We start from the raw sequence: 26,419 nt of genomic DNA on the forward strand, positions 1-26,419 counted from the left end.
AGACCATACTGCTCAATACAAAAAATTATCAGAAGATCTAAAACATTTGTCCAAAGAAGACATACAGCTGGCCAAAGAGTACATGAAAAGATGTTCAGGATCACTAATTATTAGATAAATGGAAATAAAAACTACAATGAGATATCACCTCAAACCAGTCAGATTATCCATCATCAAACAAAAAATCTGTGAATAATAAATGCTGGAGAGGATGTGAAGAAAAAGGGAACCCTTCTACACTGTTGATGGGAAAGTAAATTGGTACAGACTCTATGGAGAACAGTATGAAGTTTCCTTTAAAAACTAAAAATATAACTACCATATTATCCAGAAACTCCATTCCTTGGCAAATATTCAGAGAAAACCATAATTCAAAAAGATACATGTACCACAATATTTACAATAGCCAAGACACTGAAAGCAACCAAAGTATCTATTGAAAAGATGAATAAAGGTGTGTTACATATTACAATGAAATATTACTCAGCCACAAAAAGAATGAACCAATGCTCTCTAGTAACATGAATGGATCTATAAACCATCATTCTAAGTGAAGAAAGTCACACAGGGAAAGACAAATATTATATGACATCACTTACATATAAAATTTTTTTTAAATGATGGAAAAGACAATAAGAAATCCCACGAAAATAGTCAAAATTAGAAAACTCACTGGTAAAGCTACATTTATAATGAAATTCAGATTGTACTGTGTTTATTCAGAAATTCAGATTTTGGTGTTCTGTAAAGTACTTTTAATGAGCATAAAACCTAAAAGAAATTAATATTAAAAATAATATTTTAATCATTTGTAAAAGAATGGACAACATGACAAACACATACATTGACATATCAAGCATATAAAAGTTTCAGAGGGAATAAAATATATTTTTGTATACAATAGAAATTAAATTGGTATCAATTTAAATAAACTGTTGAAACTATACATATTGCATTTAAGCCTCCTGGCATTAAGCCTCATGGCAATCACAAAACAAAAAAAAATACAGTAGGTACTAAAATTATAAAATTATAGAAATATAATTTTGAATTATAATTTTAAATATAAAATTATAGAAAGAAATCACACTATGGAAAATTACGGATCACAATAAAGCACTGTTACAGAGGAAGAAAGGAGCAAGGAAACTATAAAATAGCCAACAAATCATGAGATGGTACTGCTGCTGCTGCTGCTAAGTCGCTTCAGTCGTGTCCAACTCTGTGCGACCCCAGAGACAGCAGCCCACCAGGCTCCGCCGTCCCTGGGATTCTCCAGGCAAGAACACTGGATTGGGTTGCCATTTCCTTCTCCAATGCAAGAAAGTGAAAAGTGAAAGTGAAGTCACTCAGTCGTGTCTGACAGAGATGGTACTAGTAAGGCTTGATTTATCAATAGTTACTTTAAATGCAGATGACTAATCTAAAGGGGTAATGTAACCAAATGAATAAAAATAGAGGAAACTATATGTTGCTTACAAGAGACTCACTTTAGCTTTAAGGGCACACATAGTCTTAAACTAAAGGGATGAAATAAAAGGCATTTCATGCAAATGAAAACCAAAATGAAACAGATACAGTTATATTAGACAAACTTTAAGTAAAAACTGTAACAAGAAGCAAACATAGTCATTATATAATAATAATTATAAAGAGATAAATGTATCAAGTGGGCATAACCTTTGTAATCATGTGTTTGTTTGATGTAGGAATATTTAAATATATGAAGAAAATATTAACAAAACTGAAGTGAGGAAAGTAGGCAGCAGTACTGAAATTTCAGGGGACTTCAATACCCTGCTTTCAACAATGAATAAACCACTAGGCAGAAATTCAATGAGAAAATAGAGATTTGAATAACTCAGGGCATAAGGATATAACAAACAGATAAATACAAACACACAGGTCAATAGCACATGGGACATTTTCCAAAATATTCTCCATGTTTTACTAAGACACAATAAGAAGTATTAACAAATTTGAGAAAATTGAAATTATATCAAATATTTTTTAATCACAATGATATAACTAGAAATCAACAGAAGAAAGTTTTTAAAATTAATGTATTTATTTTAATTGGAGGCTAATTACTTTACAATATTGTAGTGGTTTTTGCCATACATCGACATGAATCAGCCATGGGTGCACATGTGTTCCCCATCCAGAAACCCCCTCCCACCTCCTTTCCCATCCCATCCCCCAGGGTCATCCCAGTGCGCCAGCCCTGAGCACCCTGTCTCATGCATCTAACCTGGACTGGCAATCCACTTCACATATGATAATATACACTTTCAACACTACCCTCTCAAATCATCCCACCCTTGCCTTCTCCCACAGAGTCCAAAGGACTGTTATGTCTGTGTTTCTTTTGCAGTCTCGCTTATAGGGTCATTGTTACCATCTTTCTAAATTCCATATAAGGAGATCCAACCAGTTCATTCTAAAGGAGATCAGCCCTGGGTGTTCTTTGGAAAGAATGATCCTAAAGCTGAAACTCCAGTACTTTGGCCACCTCATGCGAAGAGTTGACTCATTGGAAAAGACTCTGATGCTGGGAGGGATTGGGGACAGGAGGAAAGGGGGACGCTAGAGGATGAGATGGCTTAATGGCATCACTGACTCGATGGACATGAGTTTGAGTGAACTCTGGGAGATGGTGATGGACAGGGAGGCCTGGCGTGTTGTGATTCATGGGGTCGCAAAGAGTTGGACACTACTGAGCGACTGAACTGAACTGAACTGAACTGATACTGTATTGGTGTTTTTCTTTCTGGCTTACTTCACTCTGTATAGTAGGCTTCAGTTTCATCCACCTCATCAGAACTGATTCAAATGCATTCTTTTTAATGGTTAAGTAATATTCAATTGTGTATATGTACCACACTTTTCTTATCCATTTCTCTGCTAATGGACATCTAGGTTGCTTCCATGTCTTGGCTATTGTAAACAGTGCTGCAGTGAACACTGGGGTACATGTGTCTCTTTCAATCCTGGTTTCCTCGGTATGTATGCCCAGCAGTGGTATTGCTGGGTTGTATGGCAGTTCTATTTTCAGTTTTTTGAGGAATCTCCACACTGTTCTCCACAGTGGCTGTTCTAGTTTGCATTCCCACCAAAAATGTAAGAGGGTTCCTTTTTCTCTGCACCCTTTCCAGCATTTATTGTTTGTAGACTTTTGAATAGCAGCCATTCTGACTGGTGTGAGATGGTACCTCACTGTGGTTTTGATTTGCATTTCTCTGATGAGTGATGTTGAGCATCCTTTCATGTGTTTATTAGACATTTGTATGTTTTCTTTGGTGGAATGTCTGTTTAGTTCTTCAGCCCATTTTTTGATTGAGTCATTTATTTTGCTGGAATTGAGCTTCAGGAGTTGCTTGTATATTTTTGAGATTAATTCTTTGTCAGTTGCTTTTTTGCTACCATTTTCTCCAATTCTTAAGGCTGTCTTTTCATCTTGCTTATAATTTCAGCAGAAGGAAAATCTAGAAAATTCACAAGTATGTGGAAATTAAACAAAACATTCCTGATCAACCAATAGGCCATGAGAGAAATCAAAAGTAAATGAGGAATATTATGAGGAAAATGAAGATGGAAGCACAACATGCCAAAACAGTTGTGGGATGCAGTAAAAGAAGTTCTAAGAAGGAAATTTATATTAAATATATATATATATATATAATAAAGAAGGCAGGTATTGTATCAAGAAAACCTAAAATAACACCATCAGAAGCTAGTAAATTAATCATAAATAATATTATGTAATAAATAAACCTAAAGTCAGTATTCAGTTTAGCTCAGTTCAGTTCAGTCGCTCAGTCATGTCTGACTCTTTGCTACCCATGAATCTCAGCACACCAGGCCTCCCTGTCCATCACCAACTCCCAGAGGTCACTCAAACTCATGTCCATCGAGTCAGTGATGCCATCCAGCCATCTCATCCTCTGTAATCCCCTTCTCCTCCTGCCCCCAATCCCTCCCAGCATCAGAGTCTTTTCCAATGAGTCAACTCTTCGCATGAGGTGGCCAAAGTATTGCAGTTTCAGCTTTAGCATCAGTCCTTCCAATGAACACCCAGGACTGATCTCCTTTAGAACGGACTGGTTGGATCTCCTTGCAGTCCAAGGGACTCTCAAGAGTCTTCTCCATCACCACAGTTCAAAAGCATCAATTCTTCAGTGCTCAGCTTTCTTCACAATCCAACTCTCACATCCATACATGACCGCTGGAAAAACCATAGCCTTGACTGAACGGACCTTTGTTGGCAAAGTAATGTCTCTGCTTTTTAATATGCTATTTAGGTTTATCAGTATAAGGAAGTAAATAATAGATTAGATCAGAAATATACAAAACAGAAACTAGGAAAATAATAGAAAAAATAAACAAAACTAAAATTTGGTTTTCTGAAAATATTTTTTAAAATTGAAAAACCTTCAGCTAACCCAACTTTACAAAAAATAATAGGGGAAAGGACCACTGTTGGCCCCAAGAAAAGACAGGGGTAAGGAACTTAGCTACATGTAGAGAACTGGAGAAGATGGGAGTAAGAAGCTGCATGACTGGGAATGCCCCTGGAGGATAGGGTCTGCCTTGGAAAAGAGGTGCTATTGTTGAGTGGTGCAAAAGGAGTGATGCTGCTATTGGGAACTGTCCCCCCACACAGAAGCCCCTGCTTCTGTAGGCTATGGGAGGGACTTCCACCAGAGTGAGCATGCCCCAGTCTTCCTGCTGATCTCTGCCCATTACAGGCACTAGAGTGGGATCCCACTGGAGCGAACATGCATGCCCCAGTTGTGGTCATCTTATTTCACCCCCAACCTAAGAAAGCAAGTGTGATCTAATCATCTCTTGCTTTCACCCCTTCTTTCCTGCATAGGGAACAGACTCCAGAGGGTGGCCCACATGCAAAGGTAGGGCCAAAACCAAAGCTAAGCCCTGCAGGCTGTGCTACTAAGAATAAGCATGGAAATCCCTCCCTGCAACTGCACAGGGCTATGAATTAAATCCCAAGAACTGCTTGATACACCTTGTAACTGTGGAATATTTAAATGGACAATGAGAGCACCCAAAACTGAGACTGATCTAGCTTTAGTACCTGTGGACTTTTGTTGTTCAGTCACTCAGTCACGTCTGACACTTTTCAACCTCATGGACTACAGCACGCCAATTTCCCTACCCTTCACAATCTCACGGAGATTGCTTAAACACACTTCCACTCAGTCGATGATGCCATCCAACTGTCTCATCCTCTGTCACCCCCTTCTCCTCCTGCCCTCAATCTTTTCCAATGACTCAGTTCTTTGCATCAGGTAGCCATCAGCATTACTCTTTCCAATGAATATTCAAGGTTGATTTCCTTTAAGATTGACTGATTTGATCTCCTTGAAATTTAGTGGATTCTCAAGAAAGTTCTCCAACACCACAGTTCAAAAGCATCGATTTTTCAGTGCTCAACCTTCTTTATCGGCCAGCTCTCACATCCATACATGACTACTGGAAAAAACCATAGCTTTGACTATGTGGACTTTTGTAAGCAAAGTAATGTCTCTGCTTTTTAATATGCTGTCTAGGTTGGTCATAGCTTTTCTTCCAAGGAGCAAGCATCTTTTAATTTCATGGCTGCAACCACCATGTGTAGTGATTTTGGAGCCTAAGAAAATAAAGTCTTTCACTGTTTCCATTGTTTCCCCATCTATTTGCCATGAAGTGATGGGACCAGATGCCATGATCTTGTTTTTTGAATGTTCAGTTTTAAGCCAGCTTTTTCACTGTCCTCTTTCATTTTCATCAAGAGGCTCTTTAGTTACTCTTTGCTTTCTGCCATTAGGGAGGTATCATCTGCATATCTGAGGTTATTGATATTTTTCCTGGAAATCTTGATTTCAGTTTGTGCACCATCCAGACTGACATTTCACGTGATATACTCTGCATATAAATTAAATAAGCAGGGTGACATAGATGGCTTTGATGTACTCATTTCCCTATTTTGAACCACTCCATTTTTCCATGTCCAGTTATAATTGTTGCTTCTTGACCTGCATACAGGTTTCTCAGAAGGTGAGTAAGGTGGTTTGGCATTCTCATCTCTAAGAATTTTTCACCAGAGGCCACAGGAAGAAATACATATTTCATTTTGTTTTTCTTTCTGTTTTGTTTTTAAATTATTTTTATTTCTTTTCTGGTTTTTTTTTAGTTAAAGTTTAATTTATTTTTCTCTTTTTATTTACAGTTTGTTGTTTTATGGTTTTTTGTTATCTTTTTTCTTATTTTTGGATAATTTTTGTGTGGTTGTTTTATATTTTCTTTACTTTTTAGTTTGCTTCCTGATTTTGTTTTTATTTATTGTTTTTAGTTTTTAATTGTTTATTTTCATTTTTATTTGCTTTGTTCAGTTCTTTTCCTGTTTTTTTTTGTTGTTGTTGTTGTTGTTGTTGTTGTTGTTCACTTTTCTTTCTGCTTGTGTTTGGTTTTGTTTTTATTACTTGCTTTGGGTTTTCTTTGTCTGTTTTTCTATCTTGTTTTGATCTGTTTGCTGATCATTGTTTTTCTTTTTCTTTTGTTTGTCTATATGTTTTTCTTTCTTTGGTCATGCTACAAGGCTTGCAGGATATTGGTTCCTAGGTCAGAGGATAGGCTGAACCTCTAGGGTGAGAGAGCTGAGTCCAGGAGCCTAGATCAGCAGATAAATCCCTGCCTTATGGAATATCAGTGGGTGTGAGCTCAACCAGAGGTCTTCATCTCAACGCCAAAATGCTGCTTCACTCAACTTCCTGCAGGCTTCCATGATGAACATCTCAGGCCAAAAAAAATAGCAAGACAACTACCCATCAGCAAACAGACTGTCTAAAGTACTAAGCTCATGGACACCACAAATGATGAGATCCTGCCCATCAGAAGGACAAAACTTAGCTCCACCCACCAGAACACAGGGATCAGTTCAGCCAATGGACCAATCGCACTCATGAAGGGACAGACACCAGAAGCAAGAGGAACTATGACCCTGTAGCCTACAGAATGAAGATTAAAAATACATTAAAGTAGAAAAAAATGAGATGACAGAGAAATATGTTGCAGACAAAAGAGCAAGGTAAAAACAAACAAGACTAAATAAATGAATAGGAAATAGGCTATCTATCTAAAAAATAATTCAAAGTAATGATAATAAAGATGATCCAAGATCCTCAAAGCAAAATGGAGACAAAGATTGAGAGAAAAAAATTTAAAAAGACCTAGAATATGGAAAAAACAGAGATGAACAATGCAATAACTAAAACAAACAAACAAACAAAAAAAAAAAAACACACAAAAAGGAATAAATAAGAAAATAACTGAGTAAGAATTATGGATAAGTGAGCTGGAAGATGTGTGTGACTGTCTGTGTGTGTGTGCCTGTCTGTGTGTGTGTGCTTACTCATGTCTGACTCTTCACAGCCCCATGGACTGTAGCTCTCCAGGTTCTTCTGCCCATGGCATGTCCAAGCAAGAATACTGGGGTGCAGGTGTCATTTCCTCTTCCAGGTAATATTCCCAACTCAGGGATCAAATCCACATCTCTTACATCTCCTGCATTGGCAGGTAGATTCTTCACCACTAGCACCACCTGGGGAACCAGAACTGGAAGAATGGTGGAGAAAACTGTCAAGGAATAGAATAAAGAAAAAAAGAATGAAAAGAAAAGAGTAGAGTCTCAGAAACTTCTGGAATAACATTAAACAATCAACATTAAAATTAGAGGGATCCTAGAAGAAAAAAAGAAAAAGAAAGTGGCTAAAACTATTTGTGAAGAGCTTATAGTAGAATACTTCCATAAAATGGGAAATGAAATGACCACCCAAGTCAAGGATGCACACAGTCCCATATAAGATAAATTCAAGGAGGAAAATGCTGAGAAATATATGAAACAAATTAACTAAAACAAATTGAATTCAAACAAAAATATTAAAAGCAGTGAGGAAAGGAAACAAATAACATACAGAGGAATCTCCATAAATTTATCAGCTGACTTTTTAGCAGAAATTCTGAAGGTCATAGAGGAGTGGCATGATACATTTAAAGTGATGAGAGGGAAAAATCTACAATTGGGTTGGTCAGGAATCTGACACGATGTGATTCAGATTTGATGGAGAAATCATAAACTTTAAAGAAAAGGAAAATATAAGAGTTCAATACCAAACAAACAAACAAACAAACAAAAAAAAAACTTTACAATAAATGTTAAAGGAATTGCTCTAAGCTGGAAACACAAGAGAAGTAAAGAACTACAGAAACAAACCCAAAACATTTAAGAAAATGACATTTGGAAAATGCATATTGATAATTACTTTAAATGGAAATAATTAAATTATTCAATCAAAAGACACGGAGTGACTGGATAGCTACCAAAAAAAGATCCCTATATAGAGCATATAGTTCTCTACAAGAGACCCACTTCAGACCTAGGGACATATACATATTGAAAGTGAGGGGCAGTAAAAGGGTATTCCATGTAAATGAAAATAAAAATAGAGTTGCATTAGCAGTACTCAAATCATACTCTAAAATGAAGCCTATTGAAAGAGACAGAGAAGAACACTATATAATGCTTAAATACTCAATCCAATAAGAATACATAACAATTGTAGTGTCATATGCACCCTACATAGGGGCACCTCAGTATATAAAATAAATGCTAACAACCATAAAAGGGTAAATCGGCAGTAACACGATAATATTTGGGGAGTTTAACATTTCACTTATACCAGTGGATATATCTTCCAGGCAGAATATTAATAAGGAATTACAAGCTATATATGACAAATTAGACCAGACAGACTTAATTGATATTTATAGGTCATTCTGTTTGAAAGCATCAGAATACAATTTCTTAACTGTACATGAAACATTCTCCTAGATAAATCATATCTCGGGTCACAAATCAATTCTTAGTAACTTTAACAAAATTGAAATCATATCAAATATCTTTTATGACCACAATGCTCTGATTTTAAAAACAAGTTGCAGTTAAAAAAAAAAAAAAAAACTGCTAGAAACACACATGCAAACTAAGCAACATACTTCTGAATAACCAACAGATTAATGATTTTAGATTGTATCTTAGATTAAGAAATCTAAGAGGAATTTAAAAAATACATAGAAAAAAAATGACAATGAAAACCAAAAAACAAAAAACAACAACAACAAAAAAACCTATGGGATGCAGCATAAATAGTTCTCAGATGGAAGTTTATAACAAAATCCTACCTCAAGAAACAAGATAATGAAATTAGAAGAAAATCGCAGAGTATTATATGAAGATTATTCCCCACAAACACATCACAAATTCAATTGAATATGGAAAAACTCCTACAGAATAACTTGTGTACTATGACAGAACACCCCAAGCTTCCAGCCCAGCCAATCTCCTTAGAACGAGGTAAGACAAAAGATAAAAACATAAAAAGAGACAAAGAATTTTGGGACAGGAGCTTGTGCCTTGAGGGGAGGAGTCATGAAGGAAAAAAAGTTTCTTCATACTAGGAAACATTACTCACAGGCATGACAAGTGGGGAGCTTTGGAACCTCAGAGTGGAGTGCAATGTCCGGGAGCAAAACAGAAAATTCACCACAGAAATTGCTGCTGAACATCATTTCTCAGCCAAGAGATGGCTCACAAGCCTCCACACAGAGCAGAGGCCAGGGGCAGGGTATCAAGGAGTGACTAGCAAGCCTCCACCCACAGCACAGTGTTGAGGTGGGGTGTCAAGACTTGGGCATAGGTGTCAGAGCCCAGGGATATGTTGGGGGTTGGCAGCCATGAGGATACTCTGAAGGGGGCTATTTCTTTGGAGTCCAGAAAAAGATTGGGTGTCCCAGAGTGGCAAGAAGTCATTGCCTTCAGGACACAGATACCACACTCAACACGGTGGTTGAGTGCTGTCAGTGGCCACCAAAACCAGAAAAACCCATCAGAGTGCCAGCTGTGGAATAAGACATGACTGCCACTGCAAAAGGAAGGAAATGTGCCTGAGGCAGCATATGAAACACCACTAATATGGTCCCATATCTAGAGTTGGCAGCTACCACCAGGCTATGAGCAAGCACAGGTACTGCCCATATCTTTCTGGGAGATTAAATAGCTTGACCCTTCCTAGGGACCCACAACTTGGGGTAAATTCCTCTGGGAGAGAACATGACTCTCCTCAGACTGTTACAAGATCCAACAGGTTTATACTGCTGCAGGCACTCCCTGGAAAACCCCAGTAGTGTCTACCATATCCTCTCCTCTCCCAATACCAAATGAGCAAGTGAGCCCTAATAATCCTTGGTCTTCAGCCCCTGGTGTCTGGGCAAGGAACAGTCTGATGACTTTAGAGGAAACTGTGAACTTTAGGAGCAAGTACAAGCTGGAATAAGGTCAGATCTGAAACTATGCTGAACCCATACTGCCCACAATGGGTCCAGAGATCTTCCTATAAATATTGAAGGACTTTGGTGTGAGTTTTTCTGGGTGGTCTGAACCATTGAGTGTTGCCTTCACCAAGAATCTTGGGGGTTTGTCTTCTGTGCTATGTGTCACGTGAGCTCCAGATGCTACCATAAAGGGTCGCACCTGAACATCTGAGGTGGGAAACCTGAGCCCAAGATTTTGATACACCAGAGAACTCCCAACCCCAGGCAACATTAACAGGTGAGAATTCCACAAAGGACTCCAACTCAACACTAAAACCAAGCCCTACCTAAATGCCAGCAAGCACAATGCCAGAAGCCGGATGACAATCCTTCAGCAAAACAGGAACACAAAGCTGCACATTAGCAAACAGGCTGTCCAAAGCCAAATCAGACCCATAGACACCCCCAAAACACACTACTAGAAATGTCATTGCCCTTCACAGAAATGAGATCTAGCTTCACCCACCAGAAGGCAGGCAGAAATCCCCCCAACCAGGGAAACTTTACAAGGTATTGGACTAATTCCACTCACGGGGTGCAGACTGCACTAAGGGGAACTATGACCTACCAACGTGCAGAAACAAAACGCCAAACACAGTAATTTAAACAAAATGAAAGACTGAGAAATATGCAGCAGATGAGGAACGTAGTAAAAAACAAACAAACAAAACCACAAGAGCAAACAAATGAAGAGAAATAAACAGTCTACCTGAAAAAGAATTCAGTATGATGATAGTAATGATGATTCAAAATCTTGAAACTAAAACGGATATACAGATAAATAGACTGGAGGGATGGATCAAGAAGATGCAAGAAACTTTTGACAATGGTCTAGAAGAATTAAAGAGTAAACAACCAACAATGAACAACACAATAATGGATATTAGAAATACAAGAGAAGGAAACAACAGCAGAAAACTGAGGCAGCAGAACAGACAAGTGAGCAGGAAGACAAAATTGTGAAAATAATTAAAGCAGAACACAATAAAGAAAAAAAGAATAAGAAGTAATGAGGACTGTCTCAGAGACTTCGGAGACAATATAAAGTGTAAAGACATTCAAATTATGGGGATCTAAAAAGAAGAAGACACAAGGAAAGAGCATGAGAAAAATATTTGAGGAGATTATAGAGAAAATTTCCCTGAAATGGAAAAAATTAACCACCAAGGTCCAGGAAGCCAAGAGAGTCTCATATAGGGCAAAACCAAGAAAAAACACACCAAGACACATATTAATCAAGCCAACAAAAATCAAACACACACACACACAAAAACAAATATTAAAAGCAGAAAGGGAAAAGCAACAAATAATACACAAGAGGATCTTCATAAGGATAGCAACTGATCATTCAACAGAAACTCTGCAGGTCATAAGGGAATGGCAAAATATACATAAAGTGATGAAAGAGAAAAACCCACAACCAGGAGTACTGTACCCAGAAAATACGTCATTCAAATTAGAAGTTGGAATCAAGAGCTTTACAAACAAAGAAATAAGAGAATTCAGTACCACAAAACCATCTCTTCACAAATGCTAAAGACAGGAAATGCAAAATTAAAAAGCATGCAAAACAAACCAAAAACAATAAAGAAAATGGTAAGAGGATCAGATCAGATCAGATCAGTCTCTCAGTCGTGTCCGACTCTTTGCGACCCCATGAATGGGGCATGCCAGGCCTCCCTGTCCATCACCAACTCCCGGAGTTCACTCAGAATAATGTCCATTGAGTCAGTAATGCCATCCAGCCATCTCATCCTCTGTCGTCCCCTTCTCCTCTTGCCCCCAAACTCTCCCAACATAAGAGTCTTTTCCAATGAGTCAACACTTCTCATGAGGTGGCCAAAGTAATGGAGTTTCAGCTTTAGCATCATTCCTTACAAAAAAATCCCAGGGCTGATCTCCTTCAGAATAGACTGGTTGGTTCTCCTTGCAGTTCAGGGACTCTCAAGAGCCTTCTCCAACACCACAGTTCAAAAGCATCAATTCTTCGGTGCTCAGCCTTCTTCACAGTCCAACTCTCACATCCATACATAACCACAGGAAAAACCATAGCCTTGACTAGATGAAACTTTGTTGGCAAAGTAATGTCTCTGCTTTTCAATATGCTATCTAGGTTGGTCAAAAGTTTACATCCAAGGAGTAAGCGTCTTTTAATTTCATAGCTGCAGTCACCATCTGCAGTGATTTTGGAGCCCCCAAAAATAAAGTCTGACACTGTTTCCACTGTTTCCCCATCTATTTCCCACGAAGTGATGGGACGAGATGCCATGATCTTCGTTTTCTGAATGTTGAGCTTTAAGCCAACTTTTTCACTCTCCACTTTCACTTTCATCAAGAGGCTTTCAAGTTCCTCTTCACGTTCTGCCATAAAGGTGGTGTCATGTGCATATCTGAGGTTATTGATTTTCTCCCGGCAAACTTGATTCCAGATTGTGTTTCTTCCAGCCCAACATTTCTCATGATGTGCTCTGCATATAAGTTAAATTAACAGGGTGATAATACACAGCCTTGACGTACTTTTTTTCCTATTTGGAACTAGTCTGTTGTTTGATGTCCAGTTCTAAATGTTGCTTCCTGACCTGCATACAAATTTCTGCAGATCAGGTGGTCTGGTATTCCCATGTCTTTCAGAATTTTCCACAGTTTATTGTGATCCACACAGGCAAAGGCTTTGGCATAGTCAATAAAGCAGAAGTATATGTTTTTCAGGAACTCTCTTCCTTTTTCCGTGATCCAGCAGATGTTGGCAATTTTATCTCTGATTCCTCTGCCTTTTCTAAAACCAGCTTGAACATCAGGAAGTTCACGGTTCACATACTGCTAAAGCCTGGCTTGGAGAATTTTGAGCATTACTTTACTAGCGTGTGAGATGAGTGCAATTGTGCAGTAGTTTGAGCATTCTTTGGCATTGCCTTTCTTTGGGATTGGAATAAAAACTGACCTTTTCCGGTTCCTGTAGCCACTGCTGAGTTTTCGAAATTTGCTGGCATATTGAGTGCAGCACTTTCACAGCATCATCTTTCAGGATTTGGAATAGCTCAACTGGAAATCTATCACGTCCAACTAGCTTTGTTCATAGTGATGCTTTCTAAGGCCCATTTGACTTCACATTCCAGGATGTCTGCTCTAGGTCAGTGATCACACCATTGTGATTATCTGGGTCGTGAAGACCTTTTTTGTACAGTTCTTCTGTGTATTCTTGCCATCTCTTCTTAATATCTTCTGCTTCTGTTAGGTCCATACCATTTCTGTCCTTTATTGAGCCCATCTTTGCATGAAGTGTTCCTTTGGTATCTCTGATTTTCTTGAAGAGATCTCTAATCTTTCCCATTCTGTTGTTTTCCTTTATTTCTTTGCACTGATTGCTGAAGAAGGCTTTCTTATCTCTTCTTGCTATTCTTTGGAACTCTACATTCAGATATTTATATCTTTCCTTTTCTTCTTTGCTTTTTGCTTCTCTTCTTTTCACAGCTATTTGTAAGGCCTCCCCAAACAGCCATTTTGCCTTTTTGCATTTCTTTTCCATGGGGATGGTCTTGATCCCTGTCTCCTGTACAATGTCATGAACCTCATTCCATAGTTCATCAGGCACTCTATCTATCAGATCTAGGCCCTTAAATCTATTTCTCACTTCCACTGTATAATCGTAAATGATTTGATTTAGGTCATACCTGAAGGGTCTGGTAGTTTTCCCTACTTTTTTCAATTTAAGTCTGAATTTGGCAATAAGGAGTTCATGGTCTGAGCCACAGTCAGCTCCTGGTCTTGTTTTTGCTGACTGTATAGAGCTTCTCCATCTTTGGCTGCAAAGAATATAATCAATCTGATTTTAGTGTTGACCATCTGGTGGTGTCCATATATAGAGTCTTCTCTTGTGTTGTTGGAAGAGGGTGTTTGTTATGACCAGTGCATTTTTTTGGCAAAACTCTATTAGTCTTTGCCCTGCTTCATTCTGTATTCCAAGGCCAAATTTGCCTGTTACTCCAGGTGTTTCTTGACTTCCTACTTTTGCATTCCAGTCCCCTATAATGAAAAGGACATCTTTTTTGGATGTTAGTTCTAAAAGGTCTTGGAGGTCTTCATACAACCGTTCAACTTCAGCTTCTTCAGCATTACTGGTTGGGGCATAGACTTGGATTACTGTAATATTGAATGGTTTGCCTTGGAAACGAACAGAGATCATTCTGTCGTTTTTGAGATTGCATCCAAGTACTGCATTTCGGACTCTTTTGTTGACCATGATGGCTACTCCATTTCTTCTGCGGGATTCCTGCCCACAGTAGTAGATATAATGGTCATCTGAGTTAAATTTACCCGTTCCAGTCCATTTTAGTTCGCTGATTCCTAGAATGTCGACATTCACTCATGCCATCTCTTGTTTGACCACTTCCTTTTTGCCTTGATTCATGGACCTGACATTCCAGGTTCCTATGCAATATTGCTCTTTACAGCATCAGACCTTGCTTCTATCACCAGTCACATCCACAGCTGGGTATTGTTTTTGCTGTGGCTCCATCCCTTCATTCTTCCTGGAGTTATTTCTCCAATGATCTCCAGTAGCATATTGGGCGCCTACTGACCTGGAGAGTTTCTCTTTCAGTATCGTATCATTTTGCCTTTTCATACATATTGTAATTACATTAAATGTAAATGGGCTAAATGCTCCAAGAAAAAGAGAGGTTGGCTGAATGTATATAAAACAAGACCCCTATATATGTTGTCAAAAAGAGACCTACCTCAGACCTAAGGATGCATACAGACAGAGTGGCTGGATAAAGATATTCCATGCAAATGAAAATCAGAAGAAAGCAGGAGGAGCAATATTCGTATTAGATAAAATAGATTGCAAATGTGTACTGTTACAAGAGGCAAAGAAGGACACTACATAATATTCAAGGAATCAATTCAAAAAAAGGTATAGCAATTATAAATACATATGCACCCTACATGGGAGCATATCAATACATAAGTCAAAAAGGGGAAATTGACAGTAACTAAATAAAACTTGGGGACTTTAATACACACTCACAGCAATGGACAGATCATCCAGACATAAAATCAGTAAGGAATCACAAGCTTTAAAAGATACACTGGACCAGATATCCTAATTGATATCTATGGGGCATGTCATCCCCCCAAAAAAATATTTTTCACATTTTTTTCAATTGTACATGGAATGCTCTCCAGGGTAGACCGCATTCTGGGCCACAATCAAGCCTTTGCAAATTTAAAAATATTCAATAATTTCAAGCATCTTTTCTGACCAAAACTCTGTAAGACTAGATATCAATTATAGGAGAAAATACTATAAATTAGAAAAGAAAAAGGAGAAGTTGCAGCAGACAACATAGAAATAGAAAAGATCATAAGATATTACCATGAGTAACTATATGCCAATTACATGGCCAACCTGGATGAAATGGACAAATTCTCAGAAAAGTATAATCTTACAAAACTGGAAAAAAATAGAAATAGAGAATAAGAACAGACGAATCACAAACGAGGAAGCCAAAACTGTTAAAAAAAAATCTTCCAACAAGCAAAATCTCATGGCCAGATGGCTTCATAGGTGAATTCTACCAAAAGTTTAGAGAAGGGATAACACCTATCCTGCTCAAACTCTTCTAGAAATTGCAGAGAAAAAAAAACTCCCAAACTCATTCTACAAGGACACCATCACTCTGATACCAAAACCAGACAAAGATGCCACAAACAAACAAGTAAAAAAAATTACAGGCCAATATCACTGGTGAACAGAGATGAAAAAATTCTTACCAAAATTCTGGCAAACAGAATCCAACAACACATTAAAAAGATCATACATCATGATAAAGTGGACATCATCCCAGGAATGAAAGTATTCTTTGGTATGTGTAAATCAATCAGTGTGATACACCATATTAACAAATTGAAAGATATATGAAAAATGTATGATCATCTTAAAAGATGGGGAGAAAACTTTTGACAAAATTCAACACCCAGTTATGGCAAAAGCTCTCCAGAAATTTAGCATAGAAGGAACATACATCATGTAATAAAGGCCATGTACAACAAGCCCACAGCAAACATGACTCTCAGTGGGGAACAACTGAAAGCATTTTCCCTAAAATCAGGAACAAGACAAGGGTGCACACTCTCACCACTATTATTCAACATAGTTCTTGAAGTTTTAACCACAGAATTAGATAATAAAATAAAAGAATCCAGATCAGAAAAGAAGAAATAAAACACTCAGTGCTAGCAGATGATGTGATTCTTTACACAGAAAACCCTAAAGACGTCACCAGAAGATTGCTAGCACTAACCAATGAATATAGTAAAGTCACAGGATATAAAATTAATACTACAGAAAACTCTTGCATCCCTATACACTAGGAATGAAGAATGAGAAATTAAGGAAATAAACCTATTGATCATTACAAATAATAGAATCAAATACTCAGGAATAAACTTACCTAAAAGGCAAAAGACAGGTATGCAGAAAACCACAAGACACTGATGAAAGAACTCAAAGACAATACAAACAGATAGAGAGATATATCAGGTTCCTGTATTGTAAGAATGAATACAGTAAAAATGATAGATTCAATGAAATCCCTATCAAACTACCAATGGCATATTTTAACAAAACTAGAACAAATAGTTTCATAATTTGTATGGAAACATTTAAAAAACAAATAGACAAAGCACTCTTGAGAAAGAAGAATGGAGTTGGAAGAATCAACCTTCCCTTCTTCAGACTTTACTATAAAGCTATGGTAAGTAATTAAGACAGTACAATACTAACACAAAAACAGAAATATAGACCAATGGAACAAAATAAAAATCTCAGAGATAAATCCAACCACTTATGGGCACCTTATTTTTGAAAAAGGAAGCAAAAATATACAATGGAGAAAAGACACTCTCTTCAATAGTAGTGCTGGGAAAACAGGGCTCTTTTATGTAAAAGAATGTAATTAAGAGACTTCTTAACACCATACACTAAAATAAACTCCAAATGGATCAAAGACCTAAATGTAAGACCAGAAAGTATAAAAGTCTTAGAGGAAAACATAGGCAGAAAACTCCTTAACATAAACCACAGCAAAATCCTCTATGACACACCTAGAGCAATGGAAATACAATAATAATAAACAAATAGAACCTTATTAAACTTAAAAGATTTTGCACAATGAAATAAACTATAAGCAAGGAGAAAAGACAGTCCTCAAAATGGGAGAATATAATAGCAAGTGAAATAGCTGAGAAAGAACTAATCTTCAAAATATACAAGAAGCTCATGAAAGTCAATACCAGAAAAGCAAACAACCCAAACAAAAAGTGGGCAGAAGACCTTAACAGACATTTCTACAAAGGATACATACAGATGGTTAATAAACTCATGAAAAGATATTCAACATCATTCATTATTCAGTTCAGTTTGATCACTCAGTCATGTCCAACTCTTTGCGACCACATGAGGGGTCACGCCAGGCCTCCCTATCCATCACCAACTCCTGGAGTCTACCCAGACCCACGTCTGTCGAGTCAGTGATGCCATCCAGCCATCTCATCCTCTGTCATCACCTTCTCCTCCTGCTCCCAATCCTTCCCAGCATTAGGGTCTTTTCCAGTGAGTCAACTCTTCAAATGAGGTGGCCAAAGTATTGGAGTTTCAGCTTCAACATCAATCCTTCCAATGAATACCCAGGACTGATAACTTTTAAGATGGACTGGTTGGATCTCCTTGCAGTCCAAGGGACTCTCAAGAGTCTTCTTCAGCACCACAGTTCAAAAGCATCAGTTCTTCAGCACTCAGCTTTCTTCACCATTCAACTCTCACATCCATGGATGACTACTGGAAAATCCTTGGCCTTGACTAGACAGACATTTTTTGGCAAAGTAATGTCTCTGCTTTTATTATGCTATCCAGGTTGGTCATAACTTTCCTTCCAAGGAGTAAGCGTCTTTTAATTTCATGGCTGCAATCACCATCTGCAGTGATTTTGGAGCCCAAAAAAATAAAGTCTGACACTGTTTCCCCATCTATTTCCCATGAAGTGATGGGACCAGATGCCATGATCTTAGTTTTCTGAATGTTGAGCTTTAAGCCAACTTTTTCACTCTCCTCCTTCTTAGAGAAATGCAAATCAAAACAACAATGAGATAGTATTTCACATTGGTCAGAATGGCCATCAACAAATGGCCATCAACAAAAAGTCCACAATCAATAAACAATGGAGAGGATGTGGGGAAAAGGGAACCCTCTTGAACTGTTGGTGGGAATGCAAATTGATACAACCACTATGGAGAACACTATGGAGGGCCTTAGAAAACTAAAAATAAGACTACTATATAACCTAACTGAGAAATACACATGTACCCCAATATTCATTGCAGCACTATTTATGATAGCTAGGACATTGTAGCACCCTAGATGTCCATCGACAGATGAATGGATAAGGAAGTTGTGCTACATATACATAATGAAATATTACTCATCTATAAAAAAAATTCATTTGAATTGTTTCTAATGAGGTGGATAAACCTAAAGCCTATTATACAAAGTGAAGTAAGTCAGAAAGAGAAAGACAGATACTGTATATTAACACATATATATGTAATCTCGAAAGATGGTACTGTTGAGCCTATCTAAAGGGCAGCAATCAGATGCAGACATAGAGAAGACACTTTTGAACACATTGGGGAAGAGAGAATTTAAGATGATTTGAGAAAGTAACATTGAAACATATATATTACCATATGTAGAATAGATAGCCAGTGGGAAGTTGCTGTATGACACAGGGAACCCAAAGCCAGTGCTCTTTGAGGACCTAGAAGATTGGGATGGGGAGAGAGGTGGGAGAGAGTTTTAAGATGGAGGGTACATACATATACCTATGGCTGATTCATATTGATGTATGGCAGAAACTATCACAATATTGTAAAACAATTATCCTCCATTCAAAAATAAAATATTGTAAAAACAAGAAAAAAGGAGAAGGCTCAAATCAAGGAAATTAGAAATTAGAAAGGAGATGTTACAACTGATGCTGCAGAAATACAAAGGATCATAAGACACTACTACAAGCAATTATATGTCAAAAAATGTACAACCTGGAAGAAATGGACAAATGCTTAGACAAGTACAACTTTCCAAGACTTAACCAGGAAGAAATAGAAAATATGAACAGACCAAACACAATTACTGAAATTGAAATTGTTATTAAAATTTTTCCAACAAAATTGAGGATTAGATAGCTTCACGGGAAAATTCTATCAAACATTTAGAGAAGAGCTAACACATTTAATTCTCAAACTCTTCCAAAAATTTGCAGAGAAAGGAACATTCCCAAACTCACTCTACAAGATCACCATTATCTTGATACCAAAACCCGACAAAGATACCAAACGGGGGGAAAAAAATTACAGGCCAATATCACTGGTGAACATAGATGCGAAACTCCTCAACAAAATACCAGCAAACATAATCCAACACATTATAAGGATCATACACCAAGATAAACTGGAATTTATTGCAGGAATGCACATATTCTTCAATATACGGAAATTAATCAATGTGATACACCGGATTAAAATATTGGAGAATAAGACTAATGTGATAAAATAAATAGATGCAGAAAAAGCTTTTTAAAAATTCAAAACCCTTATATGATAAACACTCTCCAGAAAGTGGGCATAGAGGGAACCTACATGTGAACCGTGAACTTCCTGATGTTCAAGCTGGTTTTAGAAGAGGCAGAGGAACCAGAGACCAAATTGCCAACATCTGCTGGATCATGGAAAAAGCAAGAGAGTTCCAGAAAAACATCTATTTCTGTTTTATTGACTATGCCAAAGCCTTTTACTGTGTGGATCACAATAAACTGTGGAAAATTCTGAAAGACATGGGAATACCAGACCACCTGACCTGCCTCTTGAGAAATCTGTATGCAGGTCAGGAAGCAACAGTTAGAACTGGACATGGAACAACAGACTGGTTCCAAATAGGCAAAGGAGTACGTCAAGGCTGTATGTTGTCACCCTACTTATTGAACTTATATGCAGAGTACATCATGAGAAACGCTGGGCTGGAAGAAACACGAGCTGGAATCAAGATTGCCGGGAGAAATATCAATAACCTCAGATATGCAGATGACACCACCCTTATGGCAGAAAATGAAGAGGAACTCAAAAGCCTCTTGATGAAAGTGAAAGTGGAGAGTGAAAAAGTTGGCTTAAAGCTCAACATTCAGAAATCTAAGATCATGGCATCGGGTCCCATCACTTCATGGGAAATAGATGGGGAAATAGTGGAAACAGTATCAGACTTTATTTTTTGGGGCTCCAAAATCACTGCAGATGGTGACTGCAGCCATGAAATTAAAAGACGCTTACTCCTTGGAAGAAAAGTTATGACCAACCTAGATAGCATATTGAAAAGCAGAGACATTACTTTGCCAACAAAGGTCCATCTTGTCAAGGCTATGGTTTTTCCTGTGGTCATGTATGGATGTGAGAGTTGGACTGTGAAGAAGGCTGAGTGCTGAAGAATTGATGCTTTTGAACTGTGGTGTTGGAGAAGACTCTTGAGAGTCCCTTGGACTGCAAGGAGATCCAACCAGTCCATTCTGAAGGAGATCGGCCCTGGGATTTCTTTGAAAAGAATGATGCTAAAGCTGAAACTCCAGTACTTTGGCCACCTCATGCAAAGTGTTGACTCATTGGAAAAGACTCTGAAGCTGGGAGGGATTGGGGGCAGGAGGAGAAGGGGACGACAGAGGATGAGATGGCTGGATGGCATCACTGACTCAATGGCCCTGAGTCCAAGTGAATTCCGGGAGTTGGTGATGGACAGGGAGGCCTGGTGTGCTGCGATTCATGGGGTCACAAAGAGTTGGACACGACTGAGCAACTGAACTGAACTGAACCTCAACATAATAAAGGACATGTGTGACAAACCAATGGCAAACATCAGTCTACATGGTCAAAAACTGAAAGTTTTTTCTCTACGTCTAAGAACAAGACCAAGATGTCCACTCTTGTCACTATTATTCAGCATAGTTTTAGAAGTCCTAGTCATAAATATCATAGGGTAAAAATAAATTAAAAGTCCAAATTGGAAAACAAGAAGTAATATTGTAACTGTTTGCCGATGATATGATAATATACATAGAAAATCCTAAAGGTGCCACCAGAGAACTGTTTTAGCTAATCAACAAATTTGGTAATGTTGCAGGATAGGAAATTAATACACAGAAATCTCTTGCATTCCTATACACTAACAATGAAACATCAGAAAGAGAAATAAAGGAAATAACTTTATTTAACACTGCAACAAAATGAATAAAATATCAAGGAATAAATCTATCTGTGGAGGTAAAATACCTTTACTCTGAAAACTATAAAATACTAATGAAAGAAATCAAAGATGACATAAACAGATGGAATGACATACCATATTCTTGGGTTGAAAGAATCAAGAGTGTGAAAATGATTACATATCCCAAAGCAATCTACAGATTCAGTGCAATCACTATCAAATTAGCAATCTTAATTTCACAGAATTACATTAAATATTTTTACAGTTCTTATGGAAACACAAAAGATCCTGAATAGTTATAGCAATCTTTAGAAAGAAACATAGAGCTAGAACACAGAATAGGAAACCATAAATAAGATAAAAAGACAACCCTTAGAATCAGAAAAAAATATTTGCAAATGAAAGAACTGACAGTGGATTAATCTCCAAAACAGTTCACACAGTTTAACATTAAAAAAAAAAAAAAAAAGGAGAATGAGCAGAAGACCCAAACAGACATTTCTCCAAAGAAGACATACAGAAGGCCAAGAGGCACATGAAAAGATGCTCAAAATCACTAATCAGTGAAATGCAAATCAAACCACAATGAGGTATCATTTCACACCTCTCTGAGTAATCATTATCAAAATATCACAAGAGATAGCAAATGCTGGTGTGGATCTGGAGAAATGGGAAACTTCCTGCACTATTGGTGTGATTGCAAATTGATACAGCCACTATGGAAAACAATATGGAGGGTCCTCAAAAAATGAAAAATAGAGCTACCAAGACCCAGAAATTTCACTTCTGGGAATATAAACAAAGCAAATGAAAACACTAACCAAAAATGATATCTGCATTCCCATGTTCATAGCAGCATTATTTACAATAGTCAAGGCATATGCAAATAAAGAATTTGTGAGATATTTAATAGAATATTATTTAGCCATGATAAACAAGGAAATTCTACCTTTTGTTACAACATGAATAGATTTTGAAGACATTATGCTAAGTGAAATAAGTCAGACAAAGAAAGACAAATACTATATGATCTCATTTACATGTGAAATCTTAAAAAGAAAATTCATAGAAAAAGAGATCAGACTTGTGGTTACCAGAGGAAGAGAGTGAGGAACAGAGAATAGAAGGAAAATGGTCAAAAGACTCAGTGTTTCTGTTATAAGATTAATAAGTACTAGGGATATAATGTACAACATTATGACTACAGCTAACACTGATGTAGAATATATAGAAAATTTGGTAACAAAGGAAACCCTAAGCATTTTCATCACAGAGATTTTTTTTTTCTTTTCTTCTTTACCTTTTTTTTAATTGTATCTATATAAGAAGATAGATGTTAGCTGAACCAATTGTGGTAAACACTTCACAATATATAAAATTCAAACCATCATTCTGTATGCCTCAAATTTAAACAGTGAAGTGATTGTAAGTCATATCTAATACAGGTCAAGTATACAGAATATATGAATTCAGACTATATAGAGAACACTTACACTTCAACAACAAAAAGATTAGCAACAAAAGTTAAAAAGACAGACAAGAGATCTAAATAGAAATTTCTCCAAATAAGATAATGACCAATAAGCACAAGATATGGTAGTGATTTTGTCGCTAAGTCATGTCCAACTCTTGAAAATATGCTCAAACGTCATTTGCTCTTAGGAAAATTCAAATAAAACCCACAATGAAATACAACTTCACATTTACTAGGATAACCATGTTCAAAACATGGAAAATAATTAAGGTTGCTGATGATATGGGGAAACTGAAATCCTCAATTTGTTGGTGGGACTGTTCTATGGTACAACTATTATGGAAAACATTTTGCTGGTTCATCAAAAAGCTAATCATAGAAATATTATATGATCCAGAAACCCCATTCCTTGAAATATACCCTAAATACTTGAAACAAGTATTCAAAGAAAATTTTGTACATGAATGCTTATAGCAGCATTATTCAGTTAAAGTAGAAAAAAAACTCAAATCTCCATCAACTGATAAACAAAATGTAGCATATTTATATAATACAATGGAATGTTGTTCAGCCATAAAAAGGAATGATGTACTAATGTTGATACAATGTGGATGAAGTTTGAAAACAATGGTAAATGAAAAAAGTCAAAATCTAAAGGTCAAATGTTGTATGATTCAATTTATATAAAATGTGAATCCATAGATATAGAAAGCATATGTGTTTTGGTCTTAGCTTGTGCAGAGGAGGGAATGAAAAGTGATTGCTTAAAGTTTACAGGGTTTCTGTTTCACATGATTTAAAACATCTTGAATTAAATAGTGATGGTGTATTACATTATAAATGCATTTCATACCATAGGCTTACATACTTCAAAATTGTTAAAATGGAAAATTTTATGTTATATGTAATTTACTATAATTGTTGTTTAGTCACTAAGTCGTGTACCCAGGGAGGGATTGAACCCTCATCTCTTGCATTGGCAGGTGGACTTGTTACCTCTGAGCCACCTTGAGAAGCCCATGTTACTGTAATAGAAAAGAATAAGTATAATCTTATTTTAGTTTCAGCGGTCCCTTCATATTTTTTTTTCTCCCTGTCTATTGGATTGACTGATCACAGGGAAAAACATTTGAAGATACAGGCAGTAAGACTGACATGTTTTATGAAAAAATGTATCTGGACTCTTCAAAGTGAGGCAAAATCACTTCAAATATGTCAAAATTCTGTGATGACATGTCTGATTAACCCTTAATGGGGAGGAGAGGAAAATCACTTGGGACCTGTTATATATGATGGGACAGGTTGCCAAAAAACAGTAGAGAGGAATACTTGAAAAAGAGAGAAGCTACTGAAGATAAATTCTACTTATTTATTTTGTGAAGGGCTAAACTTGACAGGATCTTATTCTTGAATTTTATTTTTTACCATTTCCTGAAAAACTCCAAAACAGTTTTTACCTTGATCCAAGTCAAACACAGGCATTTTAATCCAACCTTGGGATTTAAATACCTGAAGTCAGAGGCTTAAGAATTTTGGAAAATATAGAGGAAAGTAAGGTTTTTCCAACAAATCATTCTGTCAAACTTTCCATTAGGCCTGGGACTTTACCTCTATTAGACACTGATGGTATTTTGACAGAGCCTTTATAAAAATTCCACTGTAATTCACATTATTTAATTAATATATGCACAGTGGTAAGTACATACCAAGATCCTTTTCTCTTCTTATTTTAGTTTCTCCTTTCATGTGCCTCATACAGCAAGCCAGGCCACTGAGTCAGTACAGAATCCAATTCCTATATCGGATTTGATTCAAGAGCTACCCTGGAAAATTCCAGTATCCTGGTGTCTCCTGGATCTCTCCTTTAGAGTTTTGGCCTCTGGTTCAGACTCAAGGGACTTTCATTTCTTACTGCATATTTTGACAATGAAGGCAACAGGGATGTAAGAATGTATCAACAAGTAGTAATGAGGCAGTTAAGCCTAAAAGAAATGAGATGTGGCAGTAATTGAACTTGCAGAAGGAAAAATAATGAAATAATGTGGAAACAAGTTCATGAACTCTATGGTTCCTTATATAAGGTGAATGTAAGTTTTTTTCTATTTAATGTTGATTATTATTTTACTTTCTATATGGTTATCTGAACCTAAAATTTAAAAATATATATTTAAAAAAAGAGTCATAAAATATGCCTAAAACTCCAAGTCTTTGGAAATATTGATTTATAAAACTTCCATAGCAAATCAGTTAGTCCTCTGATTTGCTACGCTGCAGTACTATTAAACTGATGGGCTGAAGAGGAGCTGATTAACATTATGTGATTCAAGGAGTACCAGGAAGTAATTTACCAATCTTACGCCCAAACTCCTCTCACTATAATTTTCACTTGCACTATCAGGAAATAATTATTTTCCCTAAATAGTGCTATTTTGTGGGGTTCTATTCTGTAGTGTAAATATCTTGAAAGAGGATAACATAAGATAATAACCTATCAGTGGTGTGTTGAATCCAGTTCTTACTGGTGTGACAGAGCCTATTTTGTGCATATCTTACCAATTCACCCTTCACTGACTTTTCTTTAGTTGCTTCAGATAACTTATTGTGGGAGCATATACACACACAAACTCTTAATCAAATTACACTTACTTGAAAGTTGGTTGAACCATTTTAAGTTCATGCTTAAAATTTCAGGTATCATTTTATGTAGCATATTTTGCATTCATAAAAGTACACTCCTACAGAAAATCTTTGCTTTCCACAGTTTCATACACATCTACTACAAAGATTTGGAAGTGTTGTGTATATGTGTGTTTGTTTGTGTGTATGGGTTTCCCCCAAAGAGACAAGAATATGTGGAGGACTATCTTAGTTTGGATATACAAAATTATCATATACTTTATAAGTGGGTTACATTGGAAGAGGCCCTAGAGTAGGGTGTGTATTTACAAAGTATAGTTTTAAAGATACAGGAAGAATTCTGAGTCAAACAAAAATACCTCTACACATGTACAACTTCTCTCATTTACAACAGGATTTTAAGAGTCCAGAAACTCCATTTTTTACTGTAAATGTTTGGGGTTACCCAAAATGTATATCTCTCACATTCACAAATACTTCCTGAAAATCAAATTGAACAAGATTTAAGAGTAAATCAGTAAACAAAGAGGGTATGTTTAAAGAAAAGGACAACTAGAATCATAAGAGGTAAAATT

The sequence above is a fragment of the Bos taurus genome, chromosome X (assembly GCF_002263795.3).
Source record: "Bos taurus isolate L1 Dominette 01449 registration number 42190680 breed Hereford chromosome X, ARS-UCD2.0, whole genome shotgun sequence".
Lineage (NCBI taxonomy): Eukaryota > Metazoa > Chordata > Mammalia > Artiodactyla > Bovidae > Bos > Bos taurus.